At 32.7% G+C, this 23,100-nt stretch overlaps 1 protein-coding gene and 1 long non-coding RNA gene across 3 annotated transcripts in view; one reads left to right on the forward strand and one right to left on the reverse strand.

Moving 5' to 3' along the window:
- DPYD (dihydropyrimidine dehydrogenase) overlaps positions 1 to 23,100 on the reverse strand; it is a 798,341-nt gene that overhangs the window by 699,891 nt on the left and 75,350 nt on the right. The gene's annotated exons all lie outside the window — the stretch shown is intronic.
- Positions 2,166 to 20,569, forward strand: LOC144318525 (uncharacterized). The gene is made up of 2 exons (XR_013384513.1): positions 2,166 to 2,354; positions 20,309 to 20,569. It is a non-coding gene; the product is annotated as an uncharacterized LOC144318525 (long non-coding RNA).

Here is a 23,100-nt window from a genome sequence, read left to right on the forward strand (position 1 = left end):
GAGAAAAAGAACAAAGGCCAGACTGTGCTGCAGCTCATAGTCTCCAGGCAGAATTTGTGAGGTACAGAGATTTTAACACAACATACAGTTCCCTCCAGGACTTCCTTAATGTTTTACCACCAGAGCTTTGCTCTAGTTAGTGTTACTTCACTCTGGCAACTGTAAACATCACTCCCACCTCACCCCCTGCCCCAATGATATATGTTAACAGTCATACTTCAAACATATGGCCCGTTAATATTCTGAAGGCTTTCAGGACTCATGTTTTACTAGACAATTGTAAAGGATCTTATCCTAACATAGTAGCTAGCCTTGCTTCCAAATTCCTTGTGATTTACATTGTCCCTAACCCCCACTAACTAAAAAGTATATGATCAGTCACTCCTCACAATCCCAGTGCAGCTCTTTCTGCCCATGGGTCCTACTGCCACACTATAGTAAAAGCACTTTTTTGCACAGGGGGTTAAAAATAATGAGATAATATATGTTAATCACTTAGTACATTGAATAGAAGCTTTTAAATAAGTGATAGAAGACCAGGAAAAGAATAAAGAGGAGGAAAGGGAGGAACATCCATGACCCACCATAATACTAAGGGATCAGATTTTACAAAGTGAGGTAGAAAAATGTGCATTTTTCATGCTTTTCAGGCAATTCTTCTGAATAATAAAATAAAATAAATACAGTCCTATAAAAATATTTTTGACTTTTTGGTTATAAGATACCTATGAGAATATAATAAAAATCATGATTCTTTCTTCTTAAAAAATTAAATATTCTCACACACACACACACACACACACACACACCCATATGCTGTATATAATTTTAGTCAGTCATTGGATCCCCTGAAACCTATCTATGGCCCTAAGTCTCTGCTTACCAAATTTTAGTATCAGGAAATATGATTTTGCAATGAAACTAGATGACACAAAAACAAAAGTTACAAATATAATTAGTTGTCTAAGTATCTTGAGTAGCAACATTGAGTGGCAAATTTCTGTTAGTGTCTGATAATGACACTTCAGTGCAAACTTTCAAACTTATACAGAATATAATGCAAAAGTCAAATTTGTTGCCAAAGTAGAAATAAAAGGTAGGCATCACTTATTCATTCAATTATTTACTTAGAATCTAGTAGGTGCTGGATACTATGCTAGTCACTGGAGATACCAAGGTTAAAAACAAGTAAGCAAACAAACAAACCCTATTCATTTTCAAAAAACACAATTTCAATTCAATAAGGTAATTTTTATCAGGCATGTATGTTCCATGTCAAGTGGGCGAATCATTGCTACATATTAATCACGCATTAATAATCATTACAAATCTCAGATGGTTGGAGGCCTGCAGCATACTATATTTTGAAGGACCCACAGGGAATTTTTACCAGGGAGAGCACAAGTCTTATGGAAGCAACTATAAACACATTTTAAAATCTGAAGACTTTCGGGGCAGCCTGGGTAGCTCAGCAGTTTAGCTCCGCCTTCAGTCCAGGGCGTGATCCTGGAGACCTGGGATGGAGTCCCACATGGGGCTCCCTGCATGGAGCCTGTTTCTCTCTCTGCCTGTGTCTCTGCCTCTGTGTCTCTCATGAATAAATAAATAAAATCTTTAAAAAAATAAAATCTGAAGAATTTAAATAGCATACCCCAGCTTACCACTGAAACTCTAAGGTGATTTGACATTGATCAATTTAATGGTTTTCTTTAAACAGTAAGGTAAATCAAAAAAAAGATAATACCAGTGTTTCTATGTAGTTAGAAATTCCTAAGATCTAAATTAAGGTGAAGAATGAGCGAATTAGGTGAACTCATTCTTCCAGTAAAATGTTGTATTTTCAATTTGGCACTCACCAAAACTAGGCCCACTGACGTTGTTTATAAGTAAGAAATAATGATTATATTTAGATCTTTAAAAATTCTAGATGAGCATTCTAATACCAATACATAATTTCCAGTTCTAATCAAGAGATTCATATTTCAATAGCTAATTACTTTTCCCTTCGGTATGTCTTAACTAGTCTAATCCTTTCAGGGAACATTAAGACATAATCATATTTAGCTAATGTCATTTCACTAATGGTGGCCAGCTTACAATGAGGCTCTGCTAGGAGAATCTTCTTGAGTCACAATGAAATGGAATACAATATACTAGGAGAGGTAGTAGCTGTGGGGGAAATCTGTTTTTAAAGAAATCTGTTTTTAAGTTCTGCTTTGCAATTAAATTGCCTATGTGTTTTTAGGAAAATGCTTAACATCTCGATCTGCAAATATTCCCTCGTGGAATAAGATATCAATGAAGATAATAAAAGCAATGATATCCACTTGCGAGGATAAATTAAAAGAGATCATGTAAGTGAAAATCTATTCTAAACAAGAAATACATTTATAAATGGATAGAATCAATCTCATTTCCAAGTTCATAGTCTAAATCAAAGTTGTATTTACTTTGAAATATGTTAAAATTTCAACTTTCATTCATAGTAAGATTTAAGTAATCTTTTAGTACTTTCCTAAGGTAAGCAAAAATTGAAACAGTTGTGCTGCAAAATCCTATCTATTGATCATTAATTCTTTTATCTAGGAAGGTTAACAAAATTTGAGATTCAGGATTTATTTTAATTACCACACAGTTCTTTACACAATTCACACTTATGTTTTGATTGAGTCTCATATGGTTTACAGGATAATGTTTCAATTATTTGAAACAGGTTTCAATCAAATGAAACAATATTCTTTCAACAAATATTGTGGAGTAACTGTGTGCCAAACACTGCCAATCTCAAATCACACAAATCACACCTCAGTATTTGCTTTTTGGAAGATATTATTATTTACTTATACACTTAATCTTGAGAAGGGGGATGCTTTTAAAGAGCAATTTTAAATAATGAAAATCTACTATTTCAATGAGGGAAAGTTTGCTCACCCTCAAGTTCTTTATGATCCAAACAATCTCATTTCCTACCAGGCTTCCTATGCTTAATTTGCCTTAGTCACAGCCTCCATGTGGCTCCTTATACACAAAACTACCCATTCTCCCCAGGGCTTTTACACTTGCTGCTCCCTCTGCCTAAAATGATCCCCCTCTCCAATTCACATGGCTTACTCTCTCATCTCCTTCATGTCTCTGTTTAAATGTCACTTCTTTAGAAACATTTTCCCTAACCACTGTCTAAAAATTAACCTACCCTCACTCTGCCCCTTTGTCCTACTTTATTATTCTTCATAACATTTTTTATATTTGACATATTACAGTATATTTGAAATACTAACTATAAGTTCTATGAAAGCAAGAGGTGCTTGGTTTTTAATTTACTACTGCAATTCCACATGGTAGTTAACCATTAAAAGTTTTTTGAATGGATGTTCTAGGAACCTCTACATACATTTAGACATACATGAATCAAATGCTAACTTCAATTAAAAGTGCAAAGTGAAGTCAGTGAAGGCAGCTAATTATCTTTCCTCCAAGAAACATTCCACTGTAGCCTTATCTTGATGACTACATCATGGTCCAATTTTGGTTCTTCAGTCTTACAAACTAACAAAGTTAATTTTGTCAGTTCCTGACAATGAGTCTTGCCTTTCCTGTTCTGTCCCACACTAACCAAGCTAACAGAAAATAATGTATAAAACTGGAGTGCAAATGCACTCAATTATTACATGAAAGTGTTACAAGGACCAGGCTATCATAATAACATGATCAGTGAAATTCTACTTTTAGGAAATGTAGTATGGAATGACAAGTAAAAATCAAAAGTTGCTTAGTGAGCATAAATTTTAATCAAAAGTAATCAGAAACTTTTAAAAAGCTTTACTTCAAAAAGACTGCATAGAGTATTATTGCTTTCCACAAAGGGATCCATAGCAGTGATAATATTTGGCTTAAATAGACACTGTCTTTAAGATTTATTTATTTATTGCCTTTGTTAAGATTTATAACTCATTTTTTCTATCATTCTAGAGTTAAGCCCTCCTAATGAAAATATTGGTAGACTTAACCCTAAACAAATATAGATCTGCCACTGAATTTAACTCTTTAAGATAATTTTTCCTATATATAACCCTAAACAAATATAGATCTGCCACTGAATTTTAACTCAAGATAATTTTTCCTATACATATATATATATATACTCATAAGTCACACTCAAATATTTTTTATGGTGAAAAAAAATCAAAAAGAAAGTTACTTGCAAGTCAAATACACTGAGAAAACAAGGACTTCCAAATAAGCATTTTACATATTTCTAATATAAAAAGGCAAGCAAACAAAAAATCTGAAAATGCCAGAAACTGCTGGTGTTTATTGCATATGGTAAAAATAAGAAAAGTGTGTGTGAGGGGGGAGTTGTACTGTAAATCATAATCTGCATTTGTATTATTTTCTCCAGATTTAGCTTCAATTTCTAGTCATTTCCAGCCCTCTCATTCCAGTTCAACTTAAAGATACCTACAAAATAATATGTTTGCATATATATTTTTGATGAATGGCAAAAACACACTGGCCAAACTCACCTTGTTCTGTTCAGTGATACAGTGGAAGATGAACAGGAAGCTACAGAAGGAATGGAAGTTTTGATCATCTTATCTGTCTCCTAAGCTTGTCTTTGTACACTCATATTTAAACACTTCTTTAGCACTGGGGTGGATAAAAACCGGACTGAGCAGCACAGGTTAGCTCCCTGCTGGCAGTTCCTTGTTATGATCTTCAAGTGAATGTGAGGACTTCATGTACCTTCAAATGCCCCTCTGGTGGATATTCTGTGCCCTGCTATATTAAGTAAGGCTACTATGAGAAAACTAATTCCAAGAAAATCAAAACTTTCCCAAAGGATAAGTCTTCAGGTATGATATATTTATGAATTAATTTCTATAAAAAGTCTTACTACCAAAACAGATTATTAAATTCGCTTTTTAATACAAATAATTTCATAGTATCAGACACTTCATATAGTGGCTAATTTGTTATCATACATAAGGACTGATGCCAACATTGAGCAATCTATATTAAAATGACCATCAACCACCATGATCCAAAAGCTATTTGACATATGAAAGCTTAAAAAAAATTTCCTAATAGTTTTTACTAACATCAGTATTAATTATCACATCACTGAATTAATTACCACCACTAAAAAACCATAGGTTTTTCTAGTTCTGTAGAATCCCAAACCTATTCCAGATTAAAAATTGGATATAATCTGAAGGCTTTAAATTTAAAACAATCCCTTGTTCTTGGGGAGTCTCTCTCCAAGGTAGCAGGTGATTCTAAATAGGTGCCATCTAAGCAGATGAGGGAAACTTTGGGGTCGGGGTGAAGGGGTACATAGTAAATATAATTCCAATATCACTACTCTGGGCAACAGTGGTATACTATTCTAGATCTCAAAAACAATTTTAGATAGAAGTTTTTCACATAAAGGATTGTTGTTAGACTATTTATGTAGACAGTCTACATAATAGTCTACATAAATTTATTTATTCCTATGTATCATTTTAAGTTATCTCAGTTCTCTTATTTGAAACAAAACCCCTTGATATCACAGCAAAGTGAATCAATTTACATAGAGGAGGAATTTAGTAGATTGGGATACAGATATTTTAGTCTTTCGTGCATCACAAATGTTAAATGTACATCACAAAGAAAAATATGTAAGCCAATTCAATATAAACCCCATTAATGGTACCTAAATTGATAAACTGATTTTTGTTTAAAAAGGAAAAATAAGCCTAATACGTAATTCCCTATACACAGTTATGGAATGCTTGGTATTAGATATCAAACATTAAAATCTAAAATAGTACTTCTAATCATTTATCTTTCAAATCATAGGTGTGTTTTGCATATGTGAGAAAAGAGTAATAGAATCATTTAAGTTCTTGTGTTAACCTAAAATTCAGGAAAGCAATCATTTTTAAGTTGCAAAACATAAAGCCTTGTAACATCCTTTTGGTTTTGAAAAAATAAAGGCTTTTACTTGACAGTTACTTACATAAATTTGTATGAAAAAGAGAAGTTGGCAGAGATTTCTAAATTCATAACAATTGTCTATTAGTCTGTTTTTAATAATTTTTCTTTGGCATGTAATCCTCTTTAATTAGATTCCACTCTCTGTTGTTTCAAGATTCCATAAACTGGTGTCTTATATACCAGCTGCTAAAGCAGGAGTTACTGTCTAAATGATATTCACAATGAGTATTTAGAAGGTTTACAATTATACCCTTGCTAATAAATTGTGCTATTTTCCCCAACAATTTTAAGTGCTAATCTTCAGAAGGCATTTTAAAATTAGCAAAAATTCTGTCAAGAGATTTACAAAAATTGTTAGCATGAAGATAATTATGTCACAGTCCTTGGACTCCATCTCTGATTGTGTGCATAAATCAGAAAATGTCAGCTGTGTTTTCCCTTAATAATTATCCTTACAGCAATATATTATAGTCTAAACTCCTATTATAATTTTTGTTTCTGGTTTCTAAAACACCAGTTATCTCAAAAGTTTGGAATTGATTAAATAATTCATATTCTCCAGAATTAGTAATTTCAACTCTAAAATTTTAAGTATCAGCAGTAAGTAGATCAATATGGAAGATATAAATTCAGTGTTCATGAACCCTCCAAAACAAAACACTTGAATGTGACAATGATTTTTTTTTTAAATATTGATTAGGTAAAAATCTAACACAGCACATAGTAGGCATACGGCGGTAGAGATAGGAGTAGAAATTGTAAGATATATTTACTCTGTATTTCAATGGCAGAGGCACATGAAATAGTACCTGTATATTTGAAATATATATCAAGGTACTTAATATCTGTTAAGATACCATTTTCTTTATAATAAAAATATGACTTTCATTTCAAAAGGTATGAAAAAACTCCTTTTCTTCTGATAATCATAAATTATATGTGTGTTTTGATTTTCTCGGACTAAACAAATGACAAGCAAAGATAAAATTCTGATTTAAGTTCAGTAATCAGAATAAAAACCAAAGCTTTAGACAATTATCTTTATTTTTAATTAGCTATAATAGGAAGTATTTTGTTTGGTATGTTCCTCACTGAATCAAGCATTTTAGAATTAGCAAAGATATTCCAGTTCTCTGAATACTTTCATGCTGTAACTTATCAAAATGGCTGGACATAATAGTTTATAAAAAAAAATATGAGCACATTGAATGAAAGATGAATGAATGAAAAGAAATGAAGAAACAAATGGAAAAAGAGTGCCTTTTTTGTAACACTAGTTTCATGAAAAAAAGATTTGGGGGGAAAAAGCTTCGAAATATCATCTGTCAACTACAATGAATAGACACATTTTCATGTTACTCAATATTGTGTCCTTTTGGGCAGCCCAGGTGGCTTAGTGGTTTAGCACCACCTTCACCCCAGGGCGTGATCCTGGAGACCCAAGATCGAGTCCCACGTCAGGCTCCCTGCATGGAGCCTGCTTCTTCCTCTGCCTGTGTCTCTGCCTCTCTTTCTGTGTCTCTCACGAATAAATACATAAAATTCTTTAAAAAAAATCGTGTCCTTTCCATGAAGTTTCAGGGTGGAAAAATATATACATGTGTGCATTAATTGATAAAAAACAGAAACTTACAAAAAAAAAAAAAAACAGAAACTGAGTATTATTACTAAATTTAACATTATAAACCCTGAAGTCACCTTAAGTTAACATGACCATTGATTGATAGCTCAAAAAAGAGTAGAGGAGCTAGAATCAGTGACTTCAGCAGATCCTTATAAACCAATTTTGTGAAAAATAAGTTTGTAGCCTTAGAAACCAGACTTCTTTTCTTTTTGATTAAACCAATCAATACATAAAACTCTCTCCTACAAAATACATCAACATCTTCCACGACGACTTTAAAATGGTTTAGTAATAAACATTATTAACTTTCACTCGTCTTATAGTAAACTCTTAATAAAAATTACGTGCTGAAAATAAGGCATATCAAAAACTCGTATTTTTTAAATATTTATTTTTAAGTAAGTTCTATGCCTAACATGGGGCTGAACTCATGACCACAAGATCAAAAGTCCTATGCTCTACCAACTGAGCCAGGCAGGTGCTCCTGAATTAGCATATTTTAGTTTTTCTTTCATTTCAAACTTTATTTAATAGTCAGATGGCCAATTACAAGATATGTCCTTATAAAATTAGAAAAAATACAAGTATATAAAAATTTATCATCTCCTACCCTAATTTCTAATTCCACTTTCCTGTGCTAGACATTTTAAACATAATTACTACATTTTTATAGAGGTTTCCATGGTCACATAAACACACATGCTTTATGTTATGATGTGTCTGTGTGTGTGTGTGTGTGTCTATGCAATTTTTTCAGTGGAAGCATCCTTTTTAAAAAAAGTCCCCACATTTTTCTTTCGTGATAACATACATGTATCTCACCAACCAATAAATATGCATCTAAAATTCCAAAAACAGCTTAAATTCCATTTTTAACAATTTTATTAATGATACAAATATACTTTTATCATAGCATTTTGTTATGAAGAATGCAATAATATATACCACTGTCCTTGGGTGGTGGTAATTTTTCTTATTGTGGGATAAATTCTTCAGAATCCAAATATTAAGATCTTTTTTCTTCATTGTAGCATATATTACTAGCTAATTCACCAAAAGTTTGTACCAGTTAAAAGCACACTAGCATAATATGAAGTGCTTAGGGATCTAAAACTGCTAGTGATGGATATTATTAATTTCTTACACATTTGCAAATTTGAGACTAAAAATATTTTTTAATTCTATGGCTACTAATGAGGTTGATCATATTTTCCTGTGTTTATTGGCTGACTACATTTTCTCTTTCCCTATTCATATCCTTTGACTTTTTAAAATATTTACATTAGAAATATATTACCAGACAACTTTTTCTTTTGTTTCAAGTTTTTATGTAAATTCTAGTTAACATATAGTGTAATACTGGTTTCAGGAATAAATTTAGTAATTCATCACTTACATAAAACAACCAGTGCTCATCACAAGTGCTTCCTTAAAGTTCATCACCCATTTAGCCCATCTCCCCTCCAACAACCCTCAGTTTGTTTTCTATAGTTAAGAGTCACTTATGGTTTGCCTCCCTCTTTTTTTCCTCTATTCTCCTATGTTCATCTGTTTTGTTTCTTAAATTCCACATATGAGTGAAATCATATGGTATTTGTCTCTCTCTGACTTATTTTGCTTTCCGTACTACCACTAGCTCCATCCACGTTATTCAAATGGCAAGATTTCATTCTTTTTGATGGCTGAGTAATATTCCATTGAAAAAAAAAAATATATATATACAAACATATACACTACATCTTCTTCCATTTATCAGTTGGTGAACACTTGGGTTCTTTCTATACTTTGTCGATTGTTGATAATGCTGCTATAAATCCAGAGTGAATGTAACCCTTTGAATTTGTATTTTTGCATCCTTTGCGTAAATACCTAGTAGTGCAATTACTGAATTGTAGGGTAGTTCTATCTTTAATTTTTTGAGGAACCTTCATACTGCTTTCCAGAGTGGCTGTACCAGTTTGCATTCCCACCAAAGGTATTAAAGGGTTCCTTTTTCTGTGCATCCTTGCCAACCTCTGTTGTTATTTTTAGTCAATCTGACTGGTGTGAAGAGATAGTTCATTATAGTTTTGATTTGTATTTCCCTGATGAATCAGTGATGTTGAACATCTTTTCATGTGTCTAAAAATTCCAAAAATTCATGGCTAATAGTAGCCATCTGTATGCCTTCTTCGGAAAAATGTATCTTCATATCTTCTGCCCATTTTTTTAAAAAGATTTTTTAAATTTATTTATTCATGAGAGGGGGTGGGGGCAGAGACATAGGCAGAGGGAGAAGCAGGCTACATGCAGGAAGCCCAATGTGGGACTCAATCCTGGATCCCGGGATCATGCCCTGAGCCAAGACAATCACTGAGCTACTCAGGCGTCCCTCTTTCGTCCATTTCTTACTGGATTGTTTTTAGGTGTTGAGTTTAATCAGTTCTTTATAGATTTTGGATACTACCCCTTCATCAGAGAAGTCATTTACAAATATCTTCTCCAGACAAAAATTGTTTCTATTTGACTCGTTTAGGGCATATTTTGCCATGAAATCATTCCTTGTTGTTTTTCAAGTACACTAAGAACAATAAGAAAAAAATGTAAAAACCTATGAGATGGAGTTAAAATGGGTTTTTAGATGAAAATTCACAGCATTAACATATATAACTTAAGAAAGAAACATTAAAGTATTGAAAACTATAAAGTGATTAAAACAACTTAGAACAAAGAAAAAAGAAATAGAATCCCTCTGCACTTGTCTAATGAATGAACACTAAATTTTTGAAGTTCAATGTTGTAGTATTTTGGTTGAATCTTCTTTGGATCGCAAAGAAGTAGCAAACAGAAAATGGATTGTTGTTTATGTCTAAACTATACAATTTAATACATTCAAGTGACATCTGAATAACTGGTTGAAATGAGAGGTTAACCAGATACTGTATTTTCTTGTAGGAAAACATGACATCACTAATACTTCCTATTTTTGCCTTTTTTTCCCCATTTTTACTTCACTATTTGTTATGTGTTCATTTCCTAAATATTTAAACTTAGGATAATCAATGAAGAGGGACACCTGGGTGGCTCAGTCAGTTAATCATCTGACTCTTGATCTCAGCTCAGGTTTTGATCTCTGGGTCATAAATTCAAACCCCCCATTAAAAAAATGGCTCCATGCTGGGAGCATACTTAAAAAAAATTTAATGAAGAAAACCTCAGTAGGCTTTTTGAGATTTTTCCTTTTATTTCCTCTTTTATTGTTAAACAAAATTGTATTAATTAGAAAAAGTATGAATGGGGATCCCTGGGTGGCGCAGCGGTTTAGCGCCTGCCTTTGGCCCAGGGCGCGATCCTGGAGACTCGGGATCGAATCCCACGTCGGGCTCTTGGTGCATGGAGCCTGCTTCTCCCTCTGCCTATGTCTTTGCCTCTCTCTCTCTCTCTGTGTGTGTGACTATCACAAATAAATAAAAATTTAAAAAAAAAAAGTATGAATGAACTCATGTGCACACTGATGTCAAGTTCATGAAAGGGCAGAAGTACAAAAATATTCACCTATAGCTGGGCCATGTCACCTTCTGCATGCTCGGGAGCTAGAGCCCCATTCTCAAATTCTACTTGTCTCCAAGAATTTTCCTTTTTCTTGGTAGGTTTTAGTGGCAAAACAGTCAAATATTTTTTTTTTTTTAAGTCTGAAGCATCAATAATATTTTTAGTAAGCCCTTACTGGGACAGACAGGAATGTGTACAGCTTTTTCTGCTGTGCTTCACTGGAGGAAAAGTATTGTCCAAGAGTTTTTCTTCATGAAGGAAAAATGATGCTGTCAGAGGTTAAAAACTGAAATAAGGTAAATTAACTTAAATTCATCGTTCACCCTAATGTAGAGATTCATAAATCTGACCTATTTAAATATTCTTGCAAGTTTGGACATGATTCAAACAAAATTATAAGAAAAACAGTATATTTACATGACCAAAATGCTGCAACAAAAATGAAATGTGAAAACTGAAAGAAGATAGTTGATTACGTAGATTGTAAGGCTGAGATAATTTACATGTGATGAAAATTACAGTATCAGTTTTTAAATTAATGACATTATCAGTCATCATTATTCTCTGAATTGGTCCTTTTATGAGATTATCACAGAGACAAGAGAAGATTGACCAAAAGATTAGTGACCCTTTCATCCCATCATAAACCACAAGTGGCTTAACTTGTCATCAAAAAATATACTTATCAAAATTTCCATCAACATAGCCTGGAAATATTGCACTGCACTGCCTCTTTGACTTGATTCTGGATATCTCTTATTAGTGATTATCTGGATATACTCAGGAAGCAGAGTAAAAGGACATATGGCAACTCTCCCCATATTACTGTGTGCAATCTCCAATGCTAAAGTTTAAAGAAAGAATAATCACTGTGTTGCTGAAATGAATATGTGACGTAAGTACTTTTTCATTTAAACCAGTTTCCTGACAGATAGGATCATTGAAACAGCATCTTACTGGCTACTCAAAAGGAGTAGCTGGGGTGGGGTAGGGGGAAGGGGGGGAATTGTTTGTTCCTCAGCATAAGCAATTCAAATATATTAACCAAATGAATAGATCTTAAATTAATTTGGTACACTATATATATTACTTATTTTGTCATTAACTTTATCAAGCTAAAATGTAATCTCCATAAGAGAAGCAATCTTTCTCCACTTTGTTCATGGCTGTGTCTCCAGGGTATTAAACAGTGCCTGACCCACACTAGGTGTTCAATGAATACATAAAAGCCATATGATATGTAGAATAAAATTTTTCATTAATATTAAAAGTAAACAAAGGAAAACCTCATAGACTTTTTCCCTTGTGGGCTAAAGTTTCAGACCTTCTCTGGTAGGCAGTAGCTCCTTTGATAAGCACTGCTTTATTGACTGTTCTTAACTGACCTGCTTCACAGGGAAAGATGGCAAGTATATCTTAATTTTATTTTTTAATGACCTTTAGTCATTAAGAAATATTTCTATTAACAAATATTTCAATTTGGTAAACTGGTAGCTTTCATGCTACCCTCATTAGAATAATTAAACATTGGCTGCAGTCATTAAGAGAATAACAAGTATAAGAAAATTAAATTGTCAATTAATACATTAAAATTATAAAAAAGAAAAAACTCTTACAGAGCTTAATTTTCAAATGGACATTTTTGAGGAAAATCATACTACACTGCAATTCAAGATGATTTCTTCTCTCACTAATATTTATTTCTATCAGAAGACATCTATAAAGTATTTGAATAATCCAATTATCTTATTGTACCAATTAAGCATTATATACATATGACAGATACATATATTACATACATACGCACATATATATCCTACAATTCATACAGGTACTTACTTTATGTAATGATTCTCTACTAAATGATACTGTTAATACCTTTTACTTCCACTCTTCTACCAATTACATCAAATTATTATAATAATCAACATAATTATCATTATTATGATCTTAAATAGCTTAAAATGTTGGCTAATTCCACCAAGATCTGCTCAGCATTCTATTCATTGACAGATTGCTAAGATCACTGAACTGGAGGGGGCTTTAAGAATGCAATACATGTTTGTTGAATTGATACTACTGTCTATTGGTAGGGTTATGAAGTGAAAATCTATATTGTTTAAGAGACTTCCAAAAAACAAAATTCACAACCTCTCAAGGAATTAAAATCTTCACTCTTAGGATATTCTTCAGTTCTAATCTAAAGCCCTTATGCTTCCTATCCTCTTGTTCTACACTCAATGGAGATGTTCAATAAATATTTGTTAAATCCCATCCTCTTGTTCTGTACTCACTGGAGATGAAAAACAGCTAGTCATCTTTCTTTTGTAAGAACCCTTCATCGTTAAAGACTGTTATTAGCTCCCCACTCTTCTAGTCTCAAGCCTGAACAATCCGATCCTTTAGCCTTGCTTCATCATTCTGATTTGTTTTTAACTCTCAATTTATACATGTGCTTATCTCAGGAATCCACTTCAGGTTCTTAACTTCCTTTTTTATTAATGGGGCTCAAAACTGGACAACTTGTTCTATGCATTTAACTAATTTTGAACATAATTGACAAAATACTGCTTTACAGCTTCTCACTATAGCAATAACTCCCTCCTCAACCCCCAATCTAGATGATCTTAGGAATTAAAAGATTAAAAGGACACTTTGAATCACTAGAACATATACATAAAGTGGAAGAAGCTGTTTTTTTCATAGTAAATTATAGTTTCTCTTCAGTATATTCATCAGGATTTTATCATAATTTTCCTTAGCATAATTTGATTACATGTAAACTGAATAAAATTTCAAGACAGAATAAAACAGAGTAGAAAAATACCCATATATCATTATATTATGGTTTAGAATATTCCATTGTCTGGCCCACATACATTGCCTATAGAGCTTTCTCACAATCCCAAATAAACAAGATGATATTGGCTGCATGACAACTTTTATTTCTCCCAGCCCAGTTGAAAATAAATGTTTTTTTAAACACTTATTATAGCATATAATCCGACCTTTTTTTTTAAGCAATAATCAAGTAATAACTAGAGAGATAAAGTAATAACCACATTTCTTTCCTTAAAAGATCAGATTTTTAGGGGCGCCTAGATGGCTCAATCAGTTAAATGTCTGACTCTTGGTTTTGGCTCAGGTCATGATCTCAGGGTCCTGGGATTGAGCCCTGCATCGGGCTTCATGCTCAGTATGAAATCTGCTAAAGATTCTCTCTCTCCCTCTCCCTCTGCCCCTCCAGTCCTACTCATGGCTCACTTTCTCTCTCTCTCAAACAAAATCTTTTTTAAAAAGTCAGATGTTTATTGAGGAGCAATAATTTGAAATATACACTCCATAACATATGTATACAGAAATCATGTCTATGAATTTCATTTGTATAGATTTACTGAATATAAATTAACAAGACCTATAGAGTTTATTTTAAGTATTATAGTTCTCTGTCTTCTTTTGAGCAAAATATGCCTTCTTATATGAAGGGGAAAGAGGTAATACAAATATATACTTAAAATATCTATTTGAAATACCGTAAACATACATACTTCAAATGTCAGTATTTAAAACTTATAGCTTCAGATAGTTAAATGCTTTGGGGAAAGAAAGGAAGATAATGTGATGGTAAGGGAGATGGGAGCCTAGTACAAAAAACAGAATGATCAGGGAAGCCCTTTCTAAGGTCAGAGTAGAGAAAAAAGAAATTGCAAAGACCTTGAGTTGGCTATGAACTTGGCTAATCCTAAAGAAAGTAAGAAGGTCAGTGTGCCTAAAGCATGACAAATACAGTATATAAAGGTAGAAAATAAAATAGGAGAGGTGGATAGGGTCCAGATCATATAGAATCTTACTAAATCATGATAAAAAGTTTGTAATTTATTCAAATTACAACATGAAATCTTTACAGGGCAATAGTTATTTAGCATTGCTGTCTTAGAAGCGCAGAAAAAAAAATCACATTATACTTTCTATTTTCTTTTTTATTCACTGCTTGTTTACTAATTTTTTAACCTCTTAAAATATTATTTCATCATGTGTTCTCATAATAAATATATGCATCAAGAAGTGATTACTGAAAAACAAAACAAAACAAAAAACAACAAAAAGAAAACAAAAAAACTGTATGTTAGGTAAATTGCATTTTGGTTTGTGGAACTAAAAAAGAAGAAGGGGATTTCAGGGAAATAGCTGCCTCAGCTGATCACTTAAAATCAGTCTTCTATTTCCAACTGACTGCTAAGAATCTGGAACTACGCTATGTCACACAATGTGTTTGATACTGAATTGTAAGGTTTTTCTTCAAAATAAACTATATTATTCCCAGGAACAATGAAATGCTTGTAGGATACAGTGACTTCTGAAATCTAAGAACTCAATTTTTACAAAAAACAATCTCAAATAACTATTCAAAAAGCAATCTTCCTATTTATTTTATTTCTTACATAGAGAAATGTCCATAAAAAGACATAAAATTTAAAAGTTAGAAATTGGAACATAATTATCTTTAATACACATATGAAGCTTAGTAAAAATATTTCAAAATATTCTTAAAAGAGAAGTTTCACAGCACCTAAAAAATAAAACAGATTTTAAACATAAGCTTATCCTAACAAAGTAACAGAAAGGAAGGAAATAAAAGCAGGAAATAAATGCAAGCTAAATTTATCAGTTTAAATGAAGGGACTCAAAAGAGCTTGACTGTGGCATTTATTGCCTATGGTAGAGAAGTCAATTAATTCAAATACGCTAAAAATTTAATATTGCACAGTTACAGAATCAAAATAGAGTATATGATTTATTAATCTAGAGAAAAAAATGAAAATTTCAACAAAAAAAGAAAAAATATTGTAGATAAGATGAGGGTGGAGTAGGAACTAAGATACAGCATTCAAATGCAAATTCACATAGACCAATTAAACACAAATGTAGTCAGGCTTTTATATTAAGAGAAAAAGATTCCCCAAATCAAATAATAATAATAACAACAACAACAACAACCAGATATATATCTATATCAAATGATTTTTTAAAAATAAATGGCTGGGGGCGGGGGGTGGAGGTGAATGGGTGATGGGCACTGAGGGGGGCACTTGACGGGATGAGCACTGGGTGTTATTCTGTATGTTGGCAAATTGAACACCCATAAAAAATAAATTTATTATAATAAATAAATAGATAGATAGATAGATAGATAGATAAATAAATAAATAAATAAATAAATAAATAAATAAATAAATAAATGGCTGGGCCAAGCAAATGTAAAGCGTAAGTTTATACTGATAAGTGGTAAAATCCACAGAGAAGATACAATAGTAGGAAACTGAGAAGAAAACAGCATTTAAAATATTTTTGAAATAGTCCTATCAATGGAAAACTTTAATACATCTATTTATTTAACAATGAGAAAATATCACTTCTGTTTAAGAACTTTTTGGAGGGGGCCCCTAGTGGGTCAGTGGTTGAGCGTCTGCCTTTGGCTCAGTGTGTGATCCTTGGGCCCTGGGATGGAGTCCCACATCAGGCTCCCCACAGAGAGCCTGCTTCTCCCTCTGTCTATGTCTCTGCTTCTCTCTGTGTGTCTCTCATAAATAAATGAATAAATCTTTCTTTTTAAAAAAAAGAACCTTTTAGAGATTATAATCCTAATATAATCCTAATATAATATAATCCTATAGTGATATATATCCTAAAATGTCATATTGAGTAAATAAATAAACCCAAAATAGTTCATCCTTTAAGATAGTGCAAAAAGTGTCACTGTAGAGGATACGGGAGGTTGGCTATTAACATGCAACTATATTTTATGTTATTAGGGCAGCAAATACACTAAAAGTTCTTTTACATGCATATACCATGTATATATTAGACACCATTATGATATGAAAATTCAAAATATACATATATAATATAGATTTAAATTACTTATTTTAAGAATACTAATATAAATCTGTAACATATAAAGTGACTACTTCATACAATTCTGCTTAATTAAATATAATTCAGCATTATTTATAAAAGAACAAATGGGTTGTATAATGAACAGCAAGTAGTATCTTCCTCTGTATGTCACCATTGGTCAGCATCTTGAATGCTAAGTTTGTTTGGAAATGCTCCCATAAACATCAGAGTTTTCAGTTGAAAATAATAACGAAAGATTAAGAACATTTTTCTGCGTATTATGAGATTCTGAGTCGTGTGTTTCCAAACATTTAAAATGGGATCAGTTTTAGTTTGCTTTGAGGTATAACTAAGAACTGAAAGTTAAAATTAAAAAAATGTTTTACATATCTTAAGAAAATAATCCTAAACATGTAAATATGTAAAATGATGGCCATTATAACAATATCAACAACTGAGACACTGCTGACAGTAGCTTAATCAATCAATCAATCAATCCTGTATGAAAACAACATGTTCAGCTCTAGGGCACTGGATACATAATTACCACACTACTGTTATACTAAAGTTATTTAAATAATATGTAATATGATATATGATTACATGGAAAATTTACACATTATTTTAAGTGAACCACATGAGGTTACAACTAAGATGTATGCTATAACCTCATTTTTCATAAAACTATAGAGGCATAGCGTAAGACTAAAACTACACACCTCAAAATATCAGTGCTTTATTCCTTAGTGGTACGATTTCAAATGATTCCATTTTTCTCTCTTCTATCTATATATACTTCCTAAAATACTCTACACTATCAAAAATCCTTTACTAGCTAACACTATAACAGAATTCTTGCTCTTTGTCAGGAATTGTTCTAAGTGCTTTATATGTCTTAATTCCTTTAAATCCTACAACAGCCTTTTAAGAAAACCATTACTGTTCATTCTTTTTTTTTTTTCAGATGAGAAAAACCAAAGAATAGAGGTTAAATAATTTCCCTGTAGTTTCCTTAGTAGAAACTGACAGAATCTAGATTTGAACCTTAGGACTTTGGTGCAAGGACCTGCACCACACTCTAAGCATTCCACAAATAAGAACTGAATTGTCTTTTATAATTTCTAAAGCACTGTAATAATTACATTAAAAATGTAAGAAGCAAACGATGAATTTAAGGATTGCTACACCTGGAATTTACCACCAAGATCACTGTATCTCCTTTTATGCATATTTACAGGGAAAAAAACACAGGCAAAGATTCTGTAGCAATGTTTGATGCTTTTCCTAAATACATGAATCCCTTCCAAACTTTTTAATTTTGTGACTTTCTTTTAACAAAAACAAAGTATCACGTGTTAATTGTTGTCCTCAGGAGCACTGAGAAATTTCCTGCCTGAGAAGTAAATGACTGAGGGGGAAAAATTATAGACCATTATGGCATGCTAATAATCCAAATTAGATAAACAAACACAAGCAATGCAAAGGAAGAAAGAGCAAATGCATTCAGCAGAGAATGGTGATAAAGAGTAATGGACAGCTCATTCTCCACAGCTAAAATTGCACAAGCTGAGCTGTCTAAGGGAAATGAGTCATCTGGTTCTCAAGTTATAAGGGAATCTTACAGAATATTTTCAGTTTGAATAGCTTACACTGCAGGCAATTGAAATAGGTCTCCAAAAATCTGATTAAAGTCATGCACGATTACAACTGGTATAGAATATTTTTGCACCTCTTTTACAAATAGTAAAATGCAGGTTAAATTTCCACCTTTCTCTTACTTAACTTCCAAAGTAGGTATTAATTAAGGAAATAAATTAAGATATGCTTAACTAAATTCTTAGTTATGAAAATGAAGTCTAAAACTATTTATTAGGACATTATTCACTTCTACAATACATCTTAATGAACTATTTTGTGCTTTGATTCAATAGTCCCTTTATTTCATGTGAATTCTTTAACATAAATGGATTTTCACACCAGAATCTGGTTTTAAATCTCTAAAAAATTAGTCTCAATACTAGAGTGACTGAATAGGAGAAATAAATGAAAAGAGGAATAATGTGAGGGGTGCTGTGCAATCATGAGAGATAAGAAATACATAAGATCAGAGGGAAAATAAAACTACCAATAATGTCATCTATAGAATTAAAACTCCTATTTTTTTCTAACTTAATTTGATCATGCAAATTGCCTACTAAAAATCATCAGGCTAGGTGATTTTTATATTTCATTGCTTATAACTATAACTCTACCATCTGTTCTTCCATAAATGATAAATTAAAAATCAAATCAATGATGATTTTTTTCAGTACATGTTCTTTTGTACAATGTATCTCCCATGATTCTATACCAGCTTGCTAATGAAAATCTACTGTCCATTTTTTTTAATTGTTCATGAAATAAAACAAAACAATACATTTTATGGAAAACACAGAGTAGAAGAGAACTTTATCTAATATCTTCCTAAGTCTATATCAACTGTTTTATCGGTTCACAAAGCAATGATGCTAAAAAAGAAAATATTTGACAATGGAAGTAGCCAGCTCTATAATAATATAAAATATAGTTGTAGAAGAACATTTTAATTTAGATTTAAAAATTATAACAAATCTCTAACAAAGTATACTTCTAGAACACAAATTATTTGTCTAATTCCCATGCATGTGTCATTTCTGTTGCCCTTTAAAATTCTTGATAGTCAAAAGAAAGTACAGCCTCACTGTATTGTTCTTTGCTTTACTGTACTTCACAGGTATTACATTAAACATTACTATAGTGGCACCTGGGTGGCTCAGTCGGTTGGGTGTCTGCCTTTGGTTCAGGTCATGATCCCAGCACCCTAGGAATAAGCCTCACGTCGGGCTCCCCACTGAATGGTGAGCCTACTTCTTGCTCTTCCTCTCCCTCTGCCTCTCTCTTCCCACTCTGGTTCTGTCTCTATCTCAAATAAATAAATTTTTAAAATATTTTTAAAAATTACTACAGGTTTGTGGCCACCCTGCATTAAGTCTATTAGTGCTACCTTGCCAAATGCATTTGCTCAAGTTGTGTATCTGTGTCACATTTGGAAAATTCTTGCAGCATTTCAAACTCTTCATTATTATTATGCTTGTTATGATAATCTGTCATCAGTGATCTTTGATGTTACTATCGATGATGGTTTTAGGGGAACATGCTACACCCATATAAGAAAGGGAGCTTAATCCATAAATACTATGTATATTTTGGCTGCTCCACCTGACTAACCATTCTTCCTGTTTCTTTCCTTCTCCTCAGGCCTCTCGATTCCCTCAGACAAAAGAATATTGGAATTGGGTTGACTGATAGGCCTACCAGCGCCTCTAAGTGCTCAAGTGGAAGGAAGAGTCACACATCTCTCCTTTAAATGAAAAATTTGAAATGATTAAGTTTAGTGAGGAAAGTATGTCAAAAGTCAAGATATGCTGAAAGCTAAGCCTCTTAGGCCTTTTCTCCACATCTTTTCCAGCATCTGTTATTTCTTATCTTTTGGAAAATAAACATCTTTACAAGTGTGAACCAGTATCTCATTGTGGTTTTGATTTGCATTTCCCTGATGATTAGAGATGTTGAATACTTTTCATGTACATGTTGGCCATTTTTATAGCTTTGGAAAATTTTCTAAATTCTTTGCCCATTTTTAAACTGGGTTATTTCGGGGTTTGTTTGGTTTTGTTTTTTTGCTATGATTAACCCATTGTTGGATAAGTGGTTTGCAAATATTTGTAGCATTCCAAAGGTTGAAATTTTTCATCTTGTTGATGATTTCCTTTGCTGTGGAGAAGCCTCCCTATGACTGGGTCTCCCTTGAAACTTTTACTCTGACTTGGCCACAGTAAGCCTCCAGCAATCTGTCAATTACAGACCAGGTTTCCTTCTTTGGCACTGGCTCCTGTGGCAGTTTACTCTCATGAGTCTCTACTCCAGTAAACCGTGTTTCCCTTTATGCGCCTGTCTCTCCAATCCTGATTAAAGGGTTTACTCTGGGTCCCTTTCTCTCTTCCTAATCCAAGAAGAGTTGTTGATTTTTCAGCCTGTTCATTCAGCCTTTTATTTGTTAGGACAGAGTGGCAACTTCCAAGATCTTTACATGTGGAACCACAAACTGGAAATCTGGGCTTCTTGATTTTTCATAAACAAATTCCATAGCTTCCTGTGTCATGACATTTACACTATCTTTTCTGTCTGGAATATTCTTCTCCCAGATGTCTGCAAACCACATTCCCTTACTCTGCTCATTTGCTATTTAACTGGTAAGATCTTTCTTGACACCCAAAGTCATAAAACAACATTTCCCATTCCAGCATCCCTCATTACCTCTAACTACACTTAGATTTTTCCTCTACAGCATTTATCATCTATATATTTGCTGGTTTATTTTTTTATTGCCTTTGTCCCTTTCTAGAATGCAAGTTTCTTGAGGACAATAGCTCAGTCTTCTTTACAACTATATCCTCAGGGCTGAGACAAATACCTAGCAATCATAGACAAGCAAATTAATGGCCAGACCATGCAACTATCTTACATCTACTTAAAAAAATAATTAAATACAGTCACACATGTATCAAAATTGAAGCTCATATTTAATGTTTGGTTTTTGAATTCATTTACTTCTTAGACCACTATTTATTTCATGTTGTATCAATACTGATGTGGATTGAAATTAGAAATGTTTAGCCCCCAGGTGACAGCAGAAAAGACCATAGTAGAATGCCTGATTTTCTCTTTCAGGATACCATCTAACGTATCTTTAGTGAGGAAAATTATTTCAAGTTCCATAAGTAAATATTAAAATACAGCTGCCATATAAAATGTAAAAAGCAAACAAACAAACAGCTGCCATCAAGGCTTTTGATTGAAAAGACTGACATCATAAGAAAAATGTGATATAGCTTGTATCTTTGGACTGTGGTGATGAGAAGTTATTATTTATGTGTATTCTGCATAAAGGACTTTAAAAGAAACATATTATGCTTTTTCTATGGCACCCAAATGAAATCAGTAATACTATTTCTTACTCAGATATACGTAAGATCTGGGCATTTTATAAAATTGTGAGATTCTGGGGTGCATACGTCATAGTATTATTTATAGGTAAAATTTCATAACTGGGAAAATCTAGCCACTGATTTTACCGAAAAGATATGCCTGTTTTCCCATCATTATAAATTGAAAAATTATTTTATATAGCACTTCCTACGCTTTTTTCTTTTCTTTCTTTTGCTTTAGAACATCATGGCAGATATTGATATTTTCATGCCATACTGAAGTACCAAGGAGGATCTGGAAGTATCTATATGGGACTTGAATTAATGAATTGATTACATTTCCTTAAATCATACAAACATATTTATATAAATACAAATATTTATATATAAGTAAATATATAACAATATGTAATTATACATAAACACATAAAACCAAATACATAAACAATAATAAAAATGAAATAGGAAGTTAGCAGAAGGCCCTTTACAGTAGTGTACAAATATATTTTCAAGTGCTATAATTTTTTTTTAATATTTATTTATTTATGATAGTCACAGAGAGAGAGAGAGAGAGAGAGAGAGGCAGAGACACAGGCAGAGGGAGAAGCAGGCTCCATGCACCAGGAGCCCGACGTGGGATTCGATCCTGGGTCTCCAGGATCGTGCCCTGGGCCAAAGGCAGGCGCCAAACCGCTGCGCCACCCAGGGATCCCTTAAGTGCTATAAATTTTGAATGTGCAGAAATGACTCAAATTTTATTACTATAAAACATTATGACTTTACATCCATCAGCTTGTGCTGTCACACCTCTAAGCCACACTCAGAAACCCAATTAAGAACTCTATTGTGGAAATAACACTGAGAGGCCACAAGATGTGTGATTACTCTGCATTTACCATCCGGTGGCATCTCTCAATTAAACGAAGTCTTTTTCTTCAAAAACTGTGGCAAGATAGGACAGTGAATAGAAGACAAAGACTTATCTTATATGTACTTTAAAGGAAGTTTTCTACTTGTGACCATGGAAATACATAAATTTCCATCTCTTATATTATAACATCA

This window comes from Canis aureus, chromosome 8, assembly GCF_053574225.1.
Source record: "Canis aureus isolate CA01 chromosome 8, VMU_Caureus_v.1.0, whole genome shotgun sequence".
In the NCBI taxonomy this organism is placed as follows: Eukaryota; Metazoa; Chordata; class Mammalia; order Carnivora; family Canidae; genus Canis; species Canis aureus.